At 42.1% G+C, this 24,684-nt stretch overlaps 1 long non-coding RNA gene across 1 annotated transcript in view; it reads right to left on the bottom strand.

Annotated features, from left to right (window-relative positions):
• LOC122459045 overlaps window positions 1–5,339 on the bottom strand; it is a 107,740-nt gene extending 102,401 nt beyond the window's left edge. The window contains exon 1 of the long non-coding RNA XR_006279478.1: window positions 5,191–5,339. This is a non-coding gene — a long non-coding RNA (uncharacterized LOC122459045). The remainder of the gene's footprint in view (window positions 1–5,190) is intronic.
• Window positions 5,340–24,684: the final 19,345 nt, after the last annotated feature.

Genomic DNA, 24,684 nt, shown 5'->3' with positions numbered 1-24,684 from the left:
CTGTGGCAGGATTCAAAGCGGGACTTTTGCAGTGGCACATTCAAATAATCTTGACAAGTATAAAGTGGTAAGAAAACAAAAAAGGCCCAGTAGTCCTTTCTGTTCACAGCATGGGCCATGTACATCAGAATGGGCATGATATAAGAATAGCTGCTGCTTTTAAAACATTCTTTGGTGGGTGCTCTTTTGATTGGCTATTTTGTCTTCTGGATCTGTCCTTAATTTTTCCTTTGTGCACTTTATCAGTTCTCTAGCAGGGGCCCCTTTAGATGACCTATGGGTTATATCTCCTGTATGAGATATATGGGTAGCCACATAGCTAGTGAAGTGGGGCTCTCATGACCCAAATTCCAAGCACAGAGGGGACCCTCTCCTCACAAGAAGTGGGGCTCAGCTCCCTCTGTGGCACAACCCCATCCCAGACCCTGTGAAGATTGCTATCCATGCTCTGACATTCCTCCTAGGGAAAGGATGAAGAAGGCACATCACCCCCACCCTTCTCCAAGCAGAAATTAGACAAAAATTGATCAAACAGCCTGTGGCTATATAATCCTTTTCACACCGCTGGGCAGAAGCCTTTCCCCAAGAGTCTAGGAGCGGTCATGACCAAGTGGAACCTCCCACCCCCCCGCACTCCAGGTTGTACCTTGGGGGCAAGGAAATCAGAGTCAGGGAGGAGAAAGGCCAGAGTCTTTGGATGGGGAGAAGTTGAACAGTCCAGTTGTTAGAGAGCTACCTTGAGAGTCAGGTTCAATTCCTTACTTCATTGTAGACTTCCTGTGTGCCATTGGCAAGTCATTTAGCCTCTTTGTGCCTCACTTCCCCCTCTGTAAAATGGGGCTAGCACTTTCCTACCTCAGAGGGGTGTTGTGAGGATAAATACATTAGAGACTGTGAGGTGCTCAAATGCTACAGGAGTGGGGGTCCTATAAGTACAAAAAACAGATTTGGGATGGGCCATGCAGCCTTTCTTTGGAAGGTAAATCACAATGGGATGATGGAAGGCGAACCTCATGGTGGTTTCCACCCTCAAAGCCCCTGATGGATTTTGTGAGGAGGGGGATGGTCTGAGCCCTGGTTTCACTGAATACCTGAAGTGCTCAGAGCGGTATACCTGCTCTATGTGAATTTGTGCCTTCACACATCTTCTATAGGGTCTAGTGTAACTGCAGGCTGTACTTCTTCTGTTCAATACAATGCACATGCTTGAAGAATAATTAGAGAGCCATCTGCATCTGTTGTGTCAGGAGAGTCTATTCTCTCCTACCTTGTGTGTTGCTCCTGACACAGGTCCCCCCTGCACCAGACTTCCGAAAATGTGTTAGAAGAGCCCAGCTTCCCTTCACCACACTTGTTCACATTGGCATTCTTCCACTCATAATCCATGTGGCTGAGCTCTCTCCCTACACTCACACAATAGCACAGAGTGATACACTGAAGTGGAACCGGTTATTGTTTCACATATACTGAATTAACACTTCGCGGTTACTTCTCTTGCCATTCCAGGCTTTGCCTTTCTCATTGCATTGCACAGTGGGCACACTGGCTGAGAGAAAGTGGTTTATTTATTTTGAGGCATGGGATGCAAGAGAGCATTCACAGCCTCAGCAGCAGACAGGGAAGCTATCTTGCTGAGCAAAGAACAGCAACTATCCCATGCTGTGAATGGCTAAATCAAACAACTGATCCCTGATGCATAATTTCTCCATTTCATTTAGAAGGACTCGATGGAGTGTGGCCTTCTTATGATTTCCTAGAGACCTCAGAACATCCCCTGTCTGCAATGATGACAAGGAAAAGGATGAATTCAGTATGTTGCTGTTGTATTGCATTGCCTTACTGAAATGTGCTGTTTGCCATAGAAACGGAAGGGTTCTCCCCTAAAACACTCCACAGTTCAGTACATCCTTTCCTCTTGCTGCGCATTCCCTTCCCGTCCTCAGAGTTGAGGAAGGGGTGGAAAGTTGACCTTTGTACTCCCCCAATCCTGGGTGCTGGCCCCCCGTGGAGGTTGCAACAATCTGAAGACTACCTTAAAATGTTCCAGCCACCAACAGTCCCAAAGGGTGACTAAAGCTGTTGGGGATTGTTAGAGGGAGGGGAAATCTGGCCACGTCACCTTTCCTTCAGCAAAGTAGCCAGGAGGTACTGTGGAAACTCTGTGACACACTACTGTATAGATAAGCTCCTCTAGGGGCTGGTTTAGGGCTGTTTTGCACTGGTGAAACAGCATAAACTAGCTGCAGTGCAGCCCAGCGTCTCCACATCTGCATCCACCTGCCATAAGGTATGCTGAGATTTGCACTGTGCACAAGGACAACTTTGATCAAACCAATGTATGCATTTTACACAAAGGATTCTGCAGAGATGCATCACGGGTTTAAAAAAACCCACAAATCAACGGAAGGACTTTATATGCTACAGGTTGATTAGGGCAATATTGTCACAACCACAGTGGAATCTGATGCAATCTAGTTAATAAGGAACTGAAACCACACAAAAATGAGATCAGAAATCCATTCAGTGAAGCTATGGATGCTTTCCATTATTTAGCAAACATGACTGATCTCCAGTACTAAAGAGATATGTTGAGCCCTGAACAGGAAGAAGACACACAAATGTGACTGATATAACTTAATCTTCAGTTCTTCCTTCTTTAGTGTTTAACATTTAGGTTCCTTGTTTCTGCCCCAAAAATATGTTTCTGAAAAAAGTTGGGCACAGTTTGTTACTTCAAAGTGATGTGAAGTTGTAGAAGACAGATGAGTCAAATTCAGAAATACCTAATTTAGGAGACTTGAACCCTTATTGAAACATTTCAGCATGAATGGAACATGCTTTTAGCATGTGAAGTTTTGATTAAACCAATCCAGACAACAGACTGGGTACTGAACAAGCAGATCCACTGGTAAAAGGTGTCTAACAGCACATACAAAAGACTGGTAGACGTAACTAGAGAGCAGATAAGAACTTGATTGTTGTGTTTTTGTATTATACTTACAAAATCACGAGCTTTTTTATTTAGGGAAAATAACCCAAACCTGTTAATCACCTTTCAACAGTACAAACACAACAACATTTGTATTCCTGTATTTTCCAATTTGTCGCAAGACAAACAATAAACCCCAGAATTCTATCATCTCTTTCGCAAGCCATTCAGTGTGCTAACTCTCAGCATTTCACACTGTACACAGATTGGGGAGCCAGAGGTTTAAATGAGAACAAACTACTCTACTAAGGACAACTGGGACTAATTCATTCAAGCACAGATGGTGCACAGTAAGGTATTACGACTCCCTCTGCTGGTGTTTTCATTTTATGCAAAGCTGTCTGAAATGAGGCATGACATATTAAGACACAATTAAATACAATATTTGCCCGTGCTATTTATGAAATTCCCTACAAGAAAAAATCATTAATTAGAGTCAAAGAAATCTGTTAGTTTGGTTATTATTCCCCCAGGGATTGTTTAGAGGTGCACTGATCTAGCAGGACCATACACTGTGTCACTTTTTATAGTTAGTCAAGTATATTGGTTCAGGTTCACTTGTATTTGAAGTATAGTTCCCAGCAAGTCTACATTAGCTCCAATAAAAATGAACTAGTTATAGTACATTATGGACTATTTCAATGTGACCATTATTGTTCAGGAATGAAATTACTGGAGTTGAAGTAATCAAAAAAAAATTCCTATATAAAAATTAGGCTCAGTTGCTAGGATATCTTTCAAAGAATTTGCAATTCCCAGTTGCACTTGACCATGACGTTTTCAGCTGTGTTACAGGTGAGATGGGCTAGGCAAGCTATCACCCCTCCAAAGACTAGAGAGGGGCAGCAGCCGCACCTGGCAGACTCAAAAAATACGGTGGGGAGGTTAGTGGTCAGCTGATGCCCCTATGAAGGACGGCCTCCTATTGTCTTCCCTCTTTGAAGCCAGTAATTGGCCACTTGGAAGCTAGGGGGGCTGGGAAACAAGGAACAGAGGATAGTTTCTATAGAGGTGGAAATCTCATGAGTACTACTGTTCACATGATATTTCCACCATTTTGTTTGGTTACAGGATCTGAATTTAGATCTGGACAGCTTCTGGAGCTTGGATAAATATGCCAGCCTCGAATTCTAATTATGGTGACATGTGAATCCAAATGCTATGTCAACCCATCTCTGCTTTAAATCTGTTGTAAAAGAAGCCAAATCAATGATGCTTCTTCACTTCCTGTGGCAATGACTTTCATAGATTTTACTGGTTGCCCATGAAAAATTATTTTCTTTGATCCATTTTAAGTATCTTCCCTTTTAATTTTATGGAACGCCTGCATATTCTCATGTAGAACTATATGAGAAATGACACACTAATAAATACGTATATACAAGAAAGCTAAAGGAATCCCTTATCCCTTTTTACTAAGTAACATGCTATTTTACATACCTCAGTCATGTCCCTTCTGACTTTGCTCCTTAACAGGCTAAGGAATCTCTTTAAGGATTTTAGAAATTGCTCTTTGTATGCAATACTATTCTCGTCTCACTTATACAGATTTTTACATTAATATAGCTACCTTGACTTGAGCAGTGCTCAGATACCACAATGATGGATAAGAACCCAAATACATCAAAAAAGGGAGTTCCTCTTGGTTTACATCAGTGTGTGCAAGATCAAGTGATATTATGATAAGACAGTAAATATCATAATGCCACTATATAAATCCATGATATGCCCAAATCTTGAATACTGCGTGCAATTCTGGTCACCCCATCTCAAAAGTGATATATTAGAACTGAAAAAGTTACAGAGAATGGCAAAAAAAATGATTATGGATATGGAAGAGCTTTCATATGAGGAGAGAATTAAAAAACTGGGATTGTTCAGGTAGGAAAAGAGAGGACTAAGCAGGGCTATGGTAAAGGTGTAATAAAATCATGAAAGGAGTGGAGAAAATGAATATGGAAGTGTATTTACCCCATAACACAAGATCCCGGGGTCACCCAATGAAATTAATAGCAGCAGGTCTAAAACAAACACACACTGCCCAGTCAAACTGTGGAACTCCTTGCCAGGGCATGTGGTGAAGGCCAAAAGTATAACTGGGTTCAAAAAGGAATTAGATAAGTTCATGGAGGATAGGTCTATCAATGACTAATAGCCAAGACAGTCAGGGATGCAACCCCATGATCTGAGTGTCCCTACACCTCCAGCTGCTAGATGCTGGGATTGGACAACAGGATGGATCACTCGATAACTGGCCTGTTCAGTTGATTTCCTCTGAAGTATCTGGCACTGGCCACTATTGGAAGTCAGGATACTGGGCTAGATGGACCATTGGTTTGATGAAGTATGGCCGTTCTTATATTCTTAAGATCAGGCCTTTTGTCTCTTTCCTGACCTCCTTCAAACCTATCCTATGTCCCTTTTATCTGTTTTATAATATTTTCAGTTTGTCTTCCTGTTACAGAAGGAAGGTCATTGGAAGCATGAGCCTGAAGATTGTAAAACAATGAGCCAGATCTCCAGCTAGTGAACATTGGTTTAGTTACATTGGAGTCCATGAAACTACACAGATTTACACCAGCAGAGGATCTTTTTAATGATATTCACTACATACTAGTGACTACCAGAAGTGGCACTCAACCAACACTGTAAATTAACATAGACCATTCATTCTTTGCTATTTGTCATCGTAATGAGAGTGTCAGGCTTCCGCATGTTGCAACCTGCAAGGCTGCAATTTTCCTTTTGTCTCAATATTTCATCTCCATGCACATACAGCTTGAGTTTCTTTTTCCTGACTTTATTCTCTCATTTCAGGTATGACTAGATTTCTTCAACTGCAATTAGTGATTTTCCCAGAGTTGTAGCATGCATGGTGCAACGTCCTTACCAATTCCCAGTTTGTCTCTCTTCCGGCCAAAGTATATTTCACACCCACTGATTTACACATAGTCATTCCAAAAAAGGACAAAATCCTGCCTGGAATCAATAAACTGGAGCAGTGAGGATGAACAGAAAGGTTGTCAGATGCACAAACTGCACTGGCACTGGTGCTACTATAGGGCAGATGGCTAGGTGCTACAAGGTACTTAGGGAGCCCTTTCTTGTCCCATTGAGCAGACTCTAAGTGCACACCAACTTGGCTGCCAACTAATGCTTGTTTCTAAAGGCAGACTTGAGCAAACTCAGAGAATTTTTAGGTAAGAACACACGAGAAGCAAATCTAAGATGAGTTGGCAGGTTTTTTAAAAGACATTATTAAGAACACAAGAACAAACTATCCCAATGCATAGGAAAAATAAGAAGTATGTAATACACCACCCTGGCTTAACCAAGAGATCTTCAAAGACCTGAAATTCCAAAAAAATGGAAACTAGTGGAAGGATGAATATAAAAAAACCCACAAAATGAATTTTGTAAGGACAAAATTAGAAAGGGTAAGGCAAAAAATGAAATTAAATATCTAGGGACCTAAAAGGTAACAAGAAAATATTCAAAAATAAATTAGAAGCAACAGGAAGACCAAGGAGAGGGTAGGCCCACTACTCAGTGAGGAGAAACACAATAACAGAAAATGCACCAATGACCAAAGTGTTAAATACCTTTTTTGTTTCAGATTTCACCAGAAAAGTTAGCAGTGATTGGACGACTGACATAGTGAACATCAGGGGTAGAATCTGAGGCTAAAATAGTTACATTAAGAATTACTTAGGGCTTCTCTACAGTAAGCAGCTTTTAACGACAAGGCTGTGTCGACACAGCCTTGTCGCTAAAATTCAGCATGTGTAAACGCTCTCTGTCAGCATTTTGTCAGCATTTTTGCCAACAAAATACTTCCAGCCCTGTAAGTGGTGTTAGCTTTATCGGCAGGAGAGCGCTGCCATTTCCGTCGGCAAAATGTTTATCTTTTGCAGGGGGGCTTTTTTAAGTACCCGTGAAAGATTAAAGTTTTGTTGACAACGTCGCAGTGTAGTCAAGCTCTCAAACAAGTTAGATATCTTCAAGTCAGCAGGGCCTGATGAAATACATCCTAGAAAACTTAAGAAAATGGCTGAAGAGATCTCTGAGCCATTAGTGAGTATCTTTGAGAACTTGTGGGGGATGGGAGAGATCCAAGAAGACTAGAAAAGGGCAAATATAGTACCTATCTATACAACGGAAAATAAGGACAACCCCAGGGAATTATAAACCAGTCAGCTTGACTTTGGCACCCAAAAAGATAATGGAACAAATAACCAAACAATCAATTTATAAGCACCTAGAAGAAAATAAGTTGATAAGTAACAGTCACCATGGATTTTCCAAGAACAAATAATGTCATACCAACCTAATAACCTTCTTTTGCAGGGTAACAAGTTTTGTGAGTGGCAGGGAAGCAATAGATATGATACAGCTTGACATTAGCAAGGCTTTTGATGCTGTCTCATAAAACCTTCCTATAAACAAACTAGGAAAATATAGCCTAGACCAAACCACTATAAGGCGAGTGCAGAACGGGTTGGAAAAGCATACTCAAAGAATAGTTACGAAAGCTTAGGGCTCCATGCTTGTCACAGAGGTCATGGAAATCATGGATTCCATGACTTACTGTGGCCACTGTGACTTCTGCAATGGCCAGTGTGGTTAGCCCCAGGGCCGCCCGACCAGCGGCTGATGCAGTTGTCCCCGGGGACCCCATGAGCAGTAGTACTGGGGGTGGCAGGAGCCGCTGCAGCTTGGCAGTCCCAGCAACAATCCTGAGGCAGCCATAGCAGCCACTGATGCCCTGGGACTCCCCGCTCCCTGCAGCTGGTACCACACACACCCCTCTGATAACACACAACCCCCCCCCCCCGTAAGATTCAATCAGGGATATTTATGGTATAAGTCATGGGCAGGTCACGGGCCATGGTTTTTTGTTTCTTGCCTATGACCTGTCCATGACTTTTACTAAAAATACCCATGATTAAATCGTAGCCTTACTAATGGTTCACAATCAAGCTGGAAGGGCATAATGAGTGGGGTTCCCTCAGGGATCTGTCCTGGGTCCAGTTCTACACAATATCATCATAAATGATTTCGATAATGGCTTAGGGAGTACACTTATAAAGTTTATGGATGACACCAAGCTGGGAGGAGTTGCAAGTGCATTGGAGGACAGGTTTAGAATTCAAAATGATCTTGATAAACTGGAGAAATGGTCTGAAATAAATAAGATGAAATTCAATATGGACAAATGGGAAGTACTCCACTTAGGAAGGAATAATCATTTGCACAAATAAAAAATGAGAAATGACTGCCTAGGAAGGAGTATTGCAGAAAAGGATCTGGGGCTTATAGTGGATCACAAACCAAACATGAGTCAAGATGGTAATACTGCTCTAGCAAAAGTGAACATCATTGTAGGATGTGTTAGCAGGAGTGTTGTAAGCAAGACACAGAAGTAATTCTTCCATTCTCTTCAGCCCTAATAAGGCTTCAGTTGGAGTATTGTGTCCAGTTCTAAACACCACACTTTGGGAAAGATGTAGACAAACTGGAGAAAGTCCAGAGGAGAGCAACAAAAATTATTAAAATGTCTAGAAAACATGACTCACAAGGAAAGATTGAAAAAAAATGTGTTTGTTTAGTCTGGAGAAGACTATGGGAACATGATAACAGTCTTCAAGTACCTAAAAGATTGTTATAAAGAGGAGTGTTAACTTGTTCTCTTGTCCACTGAGAACAAGACAAGAAGCAATGGACTTAAATTACAGCCAGCATGATTTAGGTTAGACATTAGGAAAAACAGACAAACTGTAAGGGCAGTTAAGCACTGGAACAAATTACCTACCGAGGTTGTGGAATCTCCATCACTGGGGGTTTTTAAGAACAGATTAGACAAGAACCTGTCAGGGATGGTGTAGATCAGGGTTCTCAACCTTTTTCTTTACTAGCCCCTCCGCCCCTTTCATGCTATAAAAACTCTATGGCTCAGCAGGGGCTCTGGGCTTCAGCCACAGGGGAGAGGGGCTTCTGACCTGGGAATCGGGGGGGAGGGGCTCAGGAGCCGTACGGGATGGGGGGGTTGGGGCTTGTCATAAATATAAAAGGAAGGGTAACCACCTTTCTGTATACAGTGCTACAAAATCCTTCCTGACCAGAGGCAAAGTCCTTTTACCTGTAAAGGGTTAAGAAGCTCAGGTAACCTGGCTGGCACCTGACCTAAAATGACCAATGAGGGGACAAGATACTTTCAGACCTGGGAGGCTTTTGTTTGTCTGTGTGATACCTTTGCCGGGAACAGATCAAGGATGCAAGCCTTCCAACTTCTGTAAAGTAAGTAAGTAATCTAGCTAGAAAATCCATTAGGTTTTCTTTGTTTTGGCTTGTGAAATTTACTGTCCTAGAGGAAATGTGTATTCCTGTTTTTGTGTCTTTTTGTAACTTAAGGTTTTGCCTAGAGGGATTCTCTGTTTTGAATCTGACTGCCTGTAAGATTATCTTCCATTCTGATCTTACAGAGTTGTTCTCTTATTTTTTTTTGTTCTTCTAATAAAGTTCTGTTTTTTAAGAATCTGATTGGGTTTTTTGGGTCTTAAAAATCCAAGGCTGGTTTGTACTCATCTTGTTTATTCTCAAGCCTCCCCAGGAAAGGGCATGTAAGGGCTTGGGGGGATATTTTGGGGAAATAGGAACTCCAAGTGGTCCTTTCCCTGTTCTTTGTCTAAATCACTTGGTGGTGGCAGCATACTGTTCAAGGACAAGGCGAAATTTGTGCCTTGGGAAAAAGTTTTTAACCTAAGCTGGTAAAAACAAGTTTAGGAGGTCTTTCATGCGGGTCCCCACATCTGTACTCTAGAGTTCAGAGTGGGGAGGGACCCCTGACAGGGCTTCTGCCCCATGCAATGGCTTTTGCCAGGGCTCAGAGCTTCAGACACACAAGGCAGCTTCTGTTGAGTCTCAGAGCATTGGGGCTCTGGGCTTCAGGCCTGTAGGCCTCTGGACTTCAGCCCCGTGGGGTGCCTGGGCTCGGGGCTTCTGTCCCAGGGGCGTTGGGGCTCAGGACTCTGAGCTTCAGCTGCCTGGTGCCAGGGCTTGGGGCCCTGCTTGTCAGACCCACTGAAATGGTTCATGGGCCCCCAGTTGAGAATTGCTGGTGTAGATAACACTTAGTCCTGCCTCTTTACAGGGGACTGGACTAGATGATGTCAAGGTTCCTTCCCCACTCTGAACTCTCGGGTACAGACGTAGGGACCTGCATGAAAGACCCCCTAAGCTTATTCTTACCAGCTTAGGTTAAAAACTTCCCCAAGGTAGAAACTTTGCCTTGTCCTTGAACCGTATGCTGCCACCACCACACGTTTTAAACAAAGAACAGGGAAAGAGCCCACTTGGAGACATCTTCCCCCAAGTCCTACACCCCCTTTCCTGGGGAAGGCTTGATAAGAATCCTCACCAATTTGCAAAGGTGAGCACAGACCCAAACCCTTGGATCTTAAGAACAATGAAAAATCAATCAGGCTCTTAAAAGAAGAATTTTAATTAAAGAAAAGGTACAAGAATCACCTCTGTAAAATCAGGATGGTAAATACCTTACAGGGTAATCAAAACATAGAGAATCCCTCTAGGCAAAATCTTAAGTTACAAAAGAAACAAAAACAGGAATATACATTCCATCCAGCACAGTTTATTTTACCAGCCATTAAACAAAAGAAAATCTAATGCATTTTCTAGCTAGATTACTTATAGATTACTTATTAACTTTACAGGAGTTGTAAGGCTGTTTTCCTGATCTGTTCCTGGCAAAAGCATCACACAGACAGACCAAACCCTTTGTTCCCCCCAACTCCAGATTTGAAAGAATCTTGTCCCCTCATTGGCCATTTTAGGTCAGGTGCCAGCGGGATTACCTTAGCTTCTTAACCCTTTACAGGTGAAAGAGTTTTGCCTCTGGCCAGGAGGGATTTTATAGCACTGTATACAGAAAGGTGGTTACCCTTCCCTTTATATTTATGACAGATGACCTAAAAAGTTCCCTTCCAGTCCTACTTTTCTATTTCGAGGATTCTGTGAAGATAAAAGACAGCAAGCTTGAGGATAGGCCTGGGGTCTGTTTTTGTTAAGGCCACATCCCACTTGTGGCAAAGCACATTAGCAGGGTACACCTTCTAGAGCAGTCTGATGTAATCAAGAAGTTATTCTGCCTAGCTCCTTGTGCTGAGAGGAGAGGCTCTGTACAACTTCTCTCCCTTCCTCCTTCTCAACCCAGTGTAGCAAATGACAGGATTGAGCCCTAAATCTTTTATCTAAATACAGGTTCTCATTAGTAAGATGGCTCTTAGAAGTCATCCAAACACCATAATACTGTACTCACTATCTGTACTGCAGGCTGTACTTTAGATAACAAGTAGGCTGGGGAAGTAATCAACCCTGAAAAATACTACAAACCCAGTGGCCATGATGTTAACTACAATAAGGAATTATTCTTCCTTAAGAGTTAATACAGTAACTCTTTATCTTGAATAATGCAGGATAGCTTGTGCTGCCACCTTATGTAATTCAAATCTGGAATCTACTCTTCACTCCTTTATCATTAATAGGAGTTATGCATGTGCATTGAAAGTGGGCTAGACTTCTCCAGTAGGGTCTGGGTCTCAAGTAGCCAGAAGGAGAATAATAATATAGAGTGACATGGAAGTGACAAAAGCCAGTGAGTCTGCATTTAAATAAATAAAGAGGGTGGCTGGAACTATGGCAGCTAGGCAAAAGAATATTAAGTTGCTGCCTTTAATTAGGGCCAGATCTTGAGACCCAGTTGTGTAGGAGTAAATCCCCGCAAGTTTGGAGCAATACTGGGCTATGGTTTAGAACCAGCTTCACTTTTGTTCCCTTTGCCTAGTCTCCAAATGCATCCTCTCCAGGTTTTAGATGTTAAGCTTTTGCCTCTCTGGGGCTGGATCCCACAATTCTTCCACTTTTAGCCCGAGGTACTAGACTACAGTGTCCTGTGACCCAACCACGCTTAATCCCAAGAAGTCCTCCTGGATTCTGTACCTGCAGTGCTTTGATCTGGGAGCTATGAGCAGTAGGTGAATACAGTGACCCAAAACAGCCTCTCTTAACAACAGAAACACAGCATAACAAGAACAAAGGATTCATTCAATAAAAGGCTGTAATGCAGTAGGTAGACTACACTCTAGCAACAAGAGTCAGTGGACCCAATTGGCTGTGCTCCGCAACACCTCCAGCAAATATTCAGCATGGAGAGGGAAGTTAAAAGGAGGAAACTTAGCCCAGTTGAGGGCTGGCCAGAGCTGTACTTCTCTGAGTGTGAGAAGCCTGGTTGCAGCCCACAAAGCTAGCTTGGTGGCTGGCCAAGCCCCTGCTAGAAGGGATAACTAGACCGCGGGGGTGGGGGGGGCAAAAACATGGACTCTTTGAAGGCAATCCTTAAATAGAAGGGTAGGCTCTCACCAAAGTTTTGCTGGGTGACTCTGTTTTAAGTTGTGGTTTTCTGTTCCTGATTTCTTTTGGACCTAGCAACCTGGAAAGGGTAGGACTGAAGTGTGCCTGGGCCAAAGGGCCAAAGCACCGCTACCTCAGACCTCACAAGAAACAGCAATCTAGTGGCAGAGACCCATGTCTGGTGAGTTGTGCCCTAACCGGTCACAAGGGGGCACTCCAGAGGCAACCACGTCACAAACGCCTTCACGCATGTCAGTCTTACCTAAGGCTTAGATAGGCGTAGCTTACCCAAGGAGCTTTCCCCCACAGATATACACACACAGATTTCTGGGGACTATGTCTCCCTCCCAGCAATCTCTGCCTCTTTCCGTGTGCTCTCAGGAGCTGTGATTGTCTCCACCCCAAAGTCTTTGTCTTCTTTGTGCCTCATAAACCTGCTCTGTCCAATTTATGTGGGCCATCAAAGGTAGCATGTCACAGTTAATAGTCCTGGGTGTTTGCTGAGGAGCTCTTACCCGGGCTATTGTCACTTTTCCTGGGTAGGTTTCCTGCTGTAGTAGCTATTGAATTAACTCAATATGCATGCAGTAGACATTTTTCCAATACTCAGACAAACAGAGAGAGCATACAGTAGTAATAAATTATGACAGGAAACTCCAAATCCATCACACTGGGGATAGCCTTTATTGGAAGTGTTCAGAAATGTGCCTGAAGTTGAAGAAAAATATGCAGCAAAAACATGCAGGTGAAACTTTATAAGCTCCAAATAATACTTATTACAAGGAGAATCACATTTGACAGAGACACTGTACTTTTATAGCATAATGTAATCTATGTTGCCTTCTAATATGTTTTTTCACCAATTCAGTTACTCTAGACTTACAGTGGGAAAAGCCTTTGTGGGACTACAGGATCTTTAAGAGACAGGACACATTTGGTTGTTGATGGTAACCTGATTCTACAGTGGTTATTTATGTGAATTTACTGCTATTCAGGGCTGGGATTGTGTCTCTTTCTACATTTGAACAGAGTGCAGTGGAACAGGATCCTGATCCAGTCCTCTGGGCATAGCTGTACTTCATTAATAAAATAATAATGGCCCATTCACTTCAGTGACACTGCTCACATAATTAGGGATTGAATTTAAAACATAAGCCACAGTTTGAGCACCTATAAAGTTCATTCTGGTTCTAGAGGTAGTTCTGGAGTTGATTCTCTCTAGTTATATCTCTAAGAGACTCAGGGCCAGCCCCAAATCCAACACAATGTAGAGCTTCTGAGCAGCTTTAAATTGCACTACTGGTGCAGGGTCATTAATGGAACCTATGGCAGTGGTGAATTGTTGTGGCAGAGCTCTGTTGCAGCATGTTTCTACCCGTCCCCTGGAACCTAGCATTCTCTTCTTCCTCCAATCTGCCTCCTATACTATGGGTGGGTGGAGGTTCAAGGCCTAGCAGCTGTGTAGAAGTGCCAGCAGGCTTCCTGCCAGGATTCTCTGCTGCACATTTGCAGCTGTTTTCCAGCCTTTTTACATGAGCCAAATGATGAAAGGGGCCATGACGCAGTTTCAAAATCTGTTCCATTATCTCTAAAACTGGATTTCAAGCTCCAACATGGGGCCTCTCCCATATGTCAGCACTCATCTTAGATATGCTTATTCCTTTCTATAGTGGTCATTTCTCCAGCCAGACTTTCACAATGCCCTTAAGTATTCCCAACATAATAACCAGACATTATTAGGCAAACTCTATAAAAGCTATTCAGCAACAGTAACCAATTCATTACAACCCAGTTTTGAAGCCTTGCGACAAACAAGAACAAGAATGAACTAGAAGAACGAGAGATGGTTGGAAGATGGAATTCCATTCCATGGGAAATTCCAAATTTTCAACATTTGTTTCCATTATGAATCTAATCTGGAAACATCAAACCATTTCACTAAGGTAATGTTGAAATATAAAATATGATGATATATAAAATACAGTACTATACATTATTTTATATGTCTAAACAAAATGAATAAAGACGATAAAATTTAAACTAAATATTTTTACCCTATCAAAATGTTTTGACATTATCAAAATGAAACATTGTCTTTCTCCTGTTGCAAATTTTATAAAAACTGACACATTCCTACAAAACATTTTGATTTCAATGAAACTGCATTTTCTCACAGATAACTATTCCATCAAAAATATTTCAACTAGTTTTAATGAGGACTATAATAGACAATACCACAGCCTACACCTCACTGCTAATGCATTAGTCACTTGGAGAACTGTGTTCCCATACTCTGTCCAGATACTAAATCTGATCTTAAACAGCACTTACTGTTATAGATGGATGAAATATTTGTAACAGAAATATTGTTGAGAATGACATATATTGAAACACATCAGATGTTCACAAAATGGAAATCATTTTAATAAAAGGTCTAGATTTTTCTGAAAAATTGCCCTTGGTGATGCCTGGACAACTTGAGAATAGGGCGTTGTAATTTGCTTTCTGAGAACACCTGCTTTATTCTATACAGAGTGTATTTTGACACAGAAGAGAATATCCATCACCCTCACAGATCTTGGGAGACAGGCCAGTCCTTGCTTACAGACAGCCCCCCAACCTGAAGCAAATACTCACCAGCAACCACACACCACACAACAGAACCACTAACCCAGGAACCTATCCTTGCAACAAAGCCCGTTGCCAACTCTGTCCACATATCTATTCAGGGGACACCATCATAGGGCCTAATCACATCAGCCACACTATCAGAGGCTCGTTCACCTGCGCATCTGCCAATGTGATATATGCCATCATGTGCCACCAATGCCCCTCTGCCATGTACATTGGTCAAACTGGACAGTCTCTACGTAAAAGAAAAAATGGACACAAATCAGACGTCAAGAATTATAACATTCAAAAACCAGTCAGAGAACACTTCCATCTCTCCAGTCACTCGATTACAGACCTGAGCGTGGCTATTCTTCAACAAAAAAACTTCAGAAACAGACTCCAAGGAGAGACTGCTGAATTGGAATTAATTTGCAAACTGGATACAATTAACTTAGGCTTGAATCGAGACTGGGAGTGGATGGGTCATTACACAAAGTAAAACTATTTCCCCATGTTATTTCTCCCCTCCACTCCACCCCCCACTGTCCCTCAGACACTCTTGTTAACTGCTGGAAATGGCCCACCTCGATTATCACCACAAAAGGTTTTCCTCTTTCCCCCCGCCATTCCTGCTGGTAATAACTTATCTTAAATGATCACTCTCCTTACAGTGTGTATGATAAAACCCATTGTTTCATGTTCTCTGTGTGTGTATATAAATCTCCCCACTGTATTTTCCACTGAATGCATCCGATGAAGTGAGCCGTAGCTCACGAAAGCTTATGCTCTAATAAATTTATTAGTCTCTAAGGTGCTACAAGTACTCCTTTTCTTTTTGTGAATACAGACTAACACGGCTGCTACTCTGAAAGAAGAGAATATGGCTCTCAGTGATCTGATCATAGAATCATAAACTCATAGAATCATAGAAGATTAGGGTTGGAAGAGACCTCAGGAGGTCATCTAGTCCAACCCTCTGCTCAAAGCAGGACCAACACCAACTAAATCATCCCAGCCAAGGCTTTGTCAAGCCGGGCCTTAAAAACCTCTAAGGATGGAGAATCCACCACCTCCCTAGGTAACCCATTCCTGTGCTTCACCACCCTCTTGTGAAATAATGTTTCCTAATATTCGACCTAGACCTCCCGCACTACAACTTGAGACCATTACTCCTTGTTTTGTCATCTGCCACAACTGAGAACAGCCGAGCTCCATCCTCTTTGGAACCCCCCTTCAGGTAGTTGAAAGCTGCTATCAAATCCCATCTCACTCTTCTCTTCTGCAGACTAAACAAGCCCTCAGCCTCTCTTTGTAAGTCATGAGCCCCAGCCTCCTGATCATTTTTGTTGCCCTCCGCTGGACTCTCTCCAATTTGTTCACATCCTTTCTGTAGTGGGGGGACCAAAACTGGATGCAGTACTCCAGGTGTGGCCTCACCAGTGCCAAATAGAGGGGAATAACCACTTCCCTCAATCTGCTGGCAATGCTCCTACTAATGCAGCTCAATATGTCATTAGCCTTCCTGGCAACAAGGGCACACTGCTGACTCATATCTCGCTTCTTATCCACTAATCCCCAGGTCCTTTTCTGCAGAACTGCTGCTTAGCTAGTTAGTCCCCAGCCTGTAGCAGTGCATGGGATTCTTCCATCCTAGTGCAGGACTCTGCACTTGTCCTTGTTGAAACTCAGATTTATTTTGGGCCAGTCCTCCAATTTGTCCAATGATGAACTCAAAGCAATAAAATATACAAGAGAAAAATTAACATTACTGACAGTCACAAGAAGCAACCATTATAGACAATGTTACATGTTTTTTTAACTTTACATAGGTAAGGCCCTAGCAAATTCACGGTCCATTTTGGTCAATTTCACGGTCATAGGATTTTAAAAATCATAAATTAAATTATTTCAGCTATTTAAATCTGAAATTTCACAGTGTTGTAATTGTAGGGGTCCTAACCCAAAAAGGAGTTGTGGAGTGGGGAGTTGCAAGGTTATTGTAGCGGGGTTTGCAGTACTGCTACCCTTACTTCTGCGCTACTGCTGGTGGCGGCACTGCCTTCAAAGCTGGGCAGCTGGAGAGCAGCGGCTGCTTGCTGGGAGCCCAGCTCTGAAGGCAGAGCTGCCATCAGCAGCAGCGCACACATAAGGATGGCATGGTATGGTATTGCCACCATTACTTCTGTGCTTCTGAGAGCTGGGCCCTCAGTCAGCAGCCACCATTCTCCGTCCGCCCAGCTCTGAAGGCAGCAGTTCAGAAGTAAGGATGGTATGGTATGGTATTGACACCCTTACTTCTGCACTGCTGCTGGCGGGGCACTGCCTTCACAGTTGGGTGCCCAGCCAACAGCCACCGCTCACTGGTCATCCAGCTCTGAAGGCAGCACAGAAGTAGGGGTCGCAATAACATGAGCCCCCTAAAATAACCTTGTGACACCCCCCCCCCGCAGCTCCCATTTGGGTCAGGACCCCCAATTTGAGAAATGCTGGTCTCCCCCATGAAATCTATATGGTATAGGGTAAAAGCACACAAAAGACCAGATTTCATGGAGGGAGATCAGATTTCATAGTCCATGACACGTTTTTCATGGCTGCGAATTTGGTAGGGCCCTACATATAGGGAGTTAAATATTGGCAGAGACCCTGGGTTTTTTTTTGTCCTCTTCTGCAACATGGGACATGGATCACTTGCAGGTTTAAACTAGTGTAAGTGGCAGATTCTCTGTAACTTGAAGTTGGCAAATCAAGTTTTGCCAAATAATTAGTTCTTTCTTAGGATATGTCTATACTGCAGCTGGGAGTGTGCTTCACAGCACAGGTAGACAGACAGAGGCTAGCTCTGCTTGAGTTAGTGTGCTAAAAATAGCAGTGTGGTTGGACTAGCCACCTGATGATGTACCCAGGAGGTCCAGGTGGGATTGTACTCAGGCAGCTAACCCAAGCTGCCCTCGTGGCACCAGCCCCAGCTACACGATTATTTTTCGCACATTAGCTCAAGCAGAGCTTCTGTGTATCTGCTCTGCTCGCCCAGCTGCATACCCTCAGAGGAGACTAGTTATTTGGATCTTAATTACCATAGAAACCAGATCTATAAACCTTTTTGGCTTCTATTTTTAGCTTGATAGCTTGAGCAGAACCAGCACGTCTGGCTACCCACACTGGGAAGCACGATACAGGTGCATTGTTGACATACCCTTAGAGACTTTCCACAGTAATCTAAAGAAGCCATATATTTTTATCCAGTTAACTGATGTGTTAAAAGATGATTTAATAGTTAAAACATTTTCAGGTTAAGACACAAAACCAAAGTTCTCATTCAGGTACACATTCTGCCGATCCAAATTCCTCCTATATGTGCAGCTCATTACAGTTTCCTCCCAATACAATATTAAAAAACTGCACATTCTACCCAAGCGGTGGAAGCACTTAATTGGCTAGACTGGAGACAGACTAAGATTCACAGTCTTAATGTTTTGTAGCTAGGAAATAGCTTTTTGATTCTGGATACCCTGTTGATTAGTTAATTAATGGCCCAGATCAATCTGTGAACCTAGTAATTTAAAAATATTCTGGAAAGGAAAGCATTCGGACCATCTAAATCGAGCTACAGACCCAGCTGATTAAGGAACTGTAGTAGTGACAACTTCATCAGTCTGCAGATTTGTTATAAACTAACCCCTGGATTTAATGTAGAAATCAGAAACTACACCTCACAGGCTTTGGGTCAGAGGCAAAAACTGTGATACAGCACCTCTGGGTACTATCACTTTCTTTGGAAGATTCAGCCTTTGTGGGTAAGTCCAAGGGAGACAAACTTCCCTGAGCGGTGTCACACCCTTGTCAGCCTGCACTGATCAAACAAGATGGTGTGTTGACCAACATAATCCACAAGACCAGAGCTGAAGAGTCTTCATTTCACAGTAGGCTAAGAATGGATGGCATGCTGTGCTCTTGCCTTTATCTAGTCTCCCTGTTGCCACAACAAATCCTATCGTCTCCCTGATCTCCTCCTGAGTGAGGAAAGTGGGCCTTTTTATACCCAGCATGCTTTTGTTAGTAACCTAAAGTTCCTATGGTTATGGTGACCAGACAGCAAGTGTGAAACATCAGGACGGGGGTGGGGGAGTAATAGGAACCTATATAAACAAAGTCCCAAATATCGGGACTGTCCCTATAAAATCAGGACATCTGGTCACCCTACCTATGGTTGCTGTACTACACATCCCAAAAGCCCTCTGTTTTGGCAGAAACTTATTCACAGGGGCAAGCTAACCTGGACTCTCTTAAAGGTCTGAACCCATCCTGTGTCATGCACATTACTGGATGCACAGTGAAGCATTTTCAGCACCAAGGGATTTTACCCATCCAATTGTTGTGGTAACATCCTCTTATTGTGTCTATGAAATGGAAATCATTTGTTGTAACAATACTTTTCTCTTCGACAGACCCTAACATCTATTTGGGGATCTCAAAGAGATTTCCAAGCATTAATCCTTGTGTCAGATAAGTATTAGTATCCTCATTTCATAGACGGGGAATGGGATAGAACATAATACTGAAAATATTATAATGCTATTATACAATGTGGTACACCCCGGCTTGGAACATTGTGTTAGAATCTGATCACCTTATCTCAAACAAACAAAACAACAGTAATAGAACATGCTCCAGAGACAGGCCACAAAAATGATGATAGGGATAAAGAGATTGAAATTATTGGGATTGTTTAGTTTAGAAAGGAGGTAACAAAGAGAGGAACATGAACAGGGTTACACTATATAATGAATGGTATACAGAAGGTTTAGTCGTCAGAGAACAGAAGAGCAAGGGGACATTCAATTAAATGGAAAAAATAAACTTTAAAACTGATAAAAAGATTTTGAAGATAGCCAACACATAATTAATATGTAGAATGGTTTGCCATAAGATAATATTGTGGTCAAAAGCTTAGTTGGATTCAAACAAGATTAGACTTTTATATGGCTAATCAGAACTCTCACAGTTACATTGGTTGGGATTTTTAAAAGTTGTAAGGGATAGAAATCTGCATACTTTGGGGAACAAGCCAACCACTGATTGGGAAAGAGGTGTTACTTTATGGCAAAGATCTCCTTTTCAAGCAGCCAGGACTCTGCACAAAAGGGCTTCCCTCCTGTGAGGACATCTCTGTAAGAAACAATGCAGACTGAAGAGTTTTCTGTGAGAGATGGTACAGAGGGTTCTGCAATGAGAAACACTACAGATGACAGCAGCAGAGCTGCAGGTCCTGCATACCCAGCACTTTAATAAAGCTGAACCGCTACACTGGACTAGATGGTGGTACCTTCAGGTGGGACCAGCAAGCAGCTCCCTTGCCACTAGAGATAGCTCTGCAAAGAGAATCTTGGACTACTGCTACTCATGATCCAAACAATAAGTGGAGTTTGGTGGATGGGCGAGATGGTGCAGTCAAGGCACTATTACCTATAGGATATTCTCACAAGCAAGTGGGAAAGAAGTGAGACAGATGACTGACAAAGTAACAGGAGACAAAGGGGAGAGAGTCATTTTACCCTTCATTTGTATATGTATTCTATTGCTGTGTTCCCCTTTTCCTAATAAAGATTTACTTGTTTGTACACTGTCTCGGTGTGCCTGCAAGTGGGGAAGTTCTGTTTGTTAAGGGAGTGTTCCCAGGGCTCGAGCCATTTTAGTTATTTGTTAAGAGGGACTCTTCATATATTTAACCCAACCCTTATTGTTGCCATTAACCACCTGGCAGAAGGCTTACCCGGGATTCTTACATCTGATACTAGACACAATTAAAGACAGGATACCGGACTAAATGGACCAGGGGTAAAATTCTGTGCTCCAATTAAAAACTGAAGCAAATAGAGGTTAAGTGATTTGCCCAAAGTCACAGGGGAAGTCTATTGCAGAGGCAGCAATAGAACCCAGATTTCTTTTTAATAAAGAAATGGCTTGGCAATGCTTTTGAAAGGGTGTGTATACTTGGGTATGAGGAGGAGATTATTGACATGGCATCATTGACAGTCAGAAAGCTCCATTTGCATCCAGATATTTGACCCCATAGCATCAGAGGGGTGAGAACATAATGGAAAACAATCCTTTTTCACATTTTTGCTAGATAACAGGAGAAAATTGTGCAATAACAAATTATGATTATTTATATTGAAGTAGCACGTATGAGCCCTAGTCGTGGACTCACTATGCTAGGCACTGTACAAACACAGACCAAAAACACCATCCCTGTACCAAAAAGCTTGCAATCTCAGTAAATGATGGTAAATGTCCAAATTATGTCTGTTAATTTCATAGACACAAGTGGGTGAGGTAATATCTTTTATTTTAATAATTTTAATAAAAGATATTACCTCACACACCTTGTCTCTCTAATATCCTGTGATAGACACTGCTACAACACTACTTACAGTTAATGTCATGACTGCTTTGCAAAATACAATCAAATTTGCTCCAACTAGAATACATGTCAATGCCATTCCATGTATACAGTAGAAATCTGTAAAATGTTTTCATTGTGGCACCCACTTTTGAGATGGTTATATCCAAATGGTCATCATATGCATGACCATGATATAGTGAACTTTCCAAGACATGGGCATGGAATCCAAATCTCTACCTAATAAGGATAGAATGAGTTCTAGTAGGCATTGTAGCATCACAAAAGGTCAATCATATGACATTCTCTACCTTTAACCAAGGCATGAAATGATTGCTTGCCATTGAAAGCAATACAGAATTTTGTTGTGCACTGGGTTAAACCGTGCTGTCACGCACTGGGTATAATCGCTATACATTCAGGATGAATGTAAAGAAATGATTGAAGTAATAGCAGTTTCCAAATCCAAAACACAGGCACATGTCTCTGCCCAAAACCAAGGCAAATGAAAGGCTGCACAGACATCTGAACTTGTGTGTGTATGTGTGTGTGTGTGTGTGTGTCAGCCTGGATAAGCATGATGTCTGATTCTAAGAGGAGCCTAAAGTCTGCTGCTGGCTAAAGAGGCTTGGGGCTGCAAACAAAGAAACTCAGTTGTTTGGTTCCTCCTGTGTCAGGGAAGCAGGACTTTGTATATTGTTTTAGAGTAGCAGCCATGTTAGTCTGTATTCGCAAAAAGAAAAGGAGTACTTGTGGCACCTTAGAGACTAACAAATTTATTAGAGCATAAGCTTTTGTGAGCTACAGATCACTTCATCAGATGCATTCAGACCTTATGCTCAAATAAATTTGTTAGTCTCTAAGGTGCCACAAGTACTCCCTTTCTTTTTTGTATATTCTTTGTAAATAAGCAAGACTGCACCAAAGAAAAAACATGAATGCATTATCAGTTTCTCCTCCTAACTAACAACCCACAAATGCTGAATTTGGGTAACCGTTTGGGTCAAAAGAGTGATAACAATATCAAAGAAGTTGCTTCCACTTTGATCCTTTCAGCTGATACCCCTCAAAATCAGTTTAAACAAGTGGCAAACATATCAGCACACCTGGGGAAATGGCTTTTGGTCCATAGAATGGAGTTATCATTACAAGCAGTAATCAGCAAAACCAACTTCTTACAATACTGCAGCTTGCCACTGCACACAAATTTTTACAGAAGCTCCATTTCCTGTTGGTAAATCTAGCAGACTTTACAGGAATACATACAGGTCTTGAGTCACTCGTGCACATACCCACTGACTGTATCATGGAGTGAAACCACAAAATAGAAAAAAAACGAGTTGACAATCATAAAAGCATTTGATGGTTATTGGGAAATGAGTTGTATAATCTGTAGGAGTAACTTCCACCCACTGTCTAGTGAAAGTGGACTCTCCAGCCAAAGTGGGAAATCATTTTATGCTCCCCTAGCCAGGAAAAAGAAAGTGAAAGGAATGAACATCACCGCACACATTCCCAAGGCATGCAATGAGGCACACTGTCCAAGTGCTGTAAAAACAACCTAAAGTAGTAAGACGTTAACACATTCCAGTTATGTAACAGAACATAATTTAGCTGTATGTAAATGAGGAGATATTTATGTATAATTTATAGCAGACTGGGGCTAAAATTAACAACTCAACATTAGAATTGGTTGATCATTTTTGAAATTGTCAACATTTTTCACCAACATATTTATTTTTGATTTTTTTTAAAAAGTCACAATTAATATGAATTTTTTAACTGTTTTTGACCAGCTCTAGGCAACTTTTCCCACCAAGTGACCACACAGCAGTATCTCAGACACCATTTGTTCCCTGTGCTTAGAAAGAGATGTGTATGTGATGGTGCCTAGGGGCAAATGTTGATTTTTAAAGTGGTGGTTGCTGTAATTGTCATACTTAGTCTTCTCATGAAAAACATTACTTTACTGTATGATACATCAATAATGCAACTGTAACCCATACACCTCCTGGGTGTGATGTTCTTTCCCCTCCAGTGGCACTGAGACCACTTAGAGATTAATGAGTTTGCTACAGCATTAGCTAACAGCCATATGGCTTTTAATTTATGCAGTAGAGGCTCATGCATTTGGCTCCTGAGGTTCCAAGTTCAATCCCCCGCACCGGCGACTGGGATCTGTCAGCATTACACAGCTACTATGCGGTAAAAGTATACGGCAATATTTATTTGCATAACTCCTATTAGTGTTAGCATCTATGAATATAAAGTGCCATGTACTATGAGCACAATTTAAATAATTATTTCATGCTTCAGAGATATTACAGATTCCAGCATTGTTCCCTATACTTAAACTGGGGAATTCCACTAGAACTGCTAATACCTCTAGACCTGGAATAAATGTTTGTGTTGAGAGGACAGTATAGATATCAAAGTATATATTTTAATTTATACTTTTGGACAGCGGCACCATTTTATCAAAGCCTGTTGGTTGCATCTCATGTTTCAGAGTGACGATATCTAGTCAGAGTGAAAACAATCCAATGCACAGATACCAAATGACGAAATCATCACCCAGATGCACAGCCGAGATAAATGAATCATGTGCTGGAAAGAGAACCTTCTACTCCTATCCCCTCTTCAGATGGTTGTCACCAGTGGCTCAGCATGGATCTTCTTATTTTACCCCTAGTCCCTGAAATCTCTCTGCATGTTGCAGCATATGTGTGCTGCTTGGTGTCCACAGCTCCCCACCTGCTTCTGCCCACACAGGAGCAGAACTGTACCTGTTACACTGTGTTCAGCACTTTATGAAGCCATGGAGAATGGGGAGAAGTATTTGCAAAGCATTTGCCTTTAAGTGAGACATTGTGATTAGTATCTTCTAGAGCTGCGTAGAGAAAGGTGGAGGATTTCAAAATCTGGTGTCATTTTTATTAGAAACAAAAAATTCAAAGTTTTCCATAAAAAAAAGAATGGAGGGCTGGCTCCAAGCAATTGCCCCTGGTGGGCTGCCCTGGAAGCCTTGTGGTCCTTGGTCCCAGGGCAGTCTGCATAGCTGGCTTTTTTAGAGCCACAGACCATGTCATTGCCGAGGAGCCAGAGGGACAAGCTTGCAGGAAATCAGGCAACCAAAGGAACCCTGCCTGACAGACAAGATTCTGTCAGAACTTTGGTGAAATCCGTCCATTGGTCCCTATAGCAAAGCAATGACTCACTGGTGCGGTGCCTCCTGCTGATCGTCCTGGGAATTAGC

Source organism: Dermochelys coriacea, chromosome 2, assembly GCF_009764565.3.
Source record: "Dermochelys coriacea isolate rDerCor1 chromosome 2, rDerCor1.pri.v4, whole genome shotgun sequence".
NCBI classification, from domain to species: domain Eukaryota; kingdom Metazoa; phylum Chordata; order Testudines; family Dermochelyidae; genus Dermochelys; species Dermochelys coriacea.
Note: the sequence above shows the minus strand (reverse complement) of the source record. Positions and strands in the feature narration are given on the sequence as shown.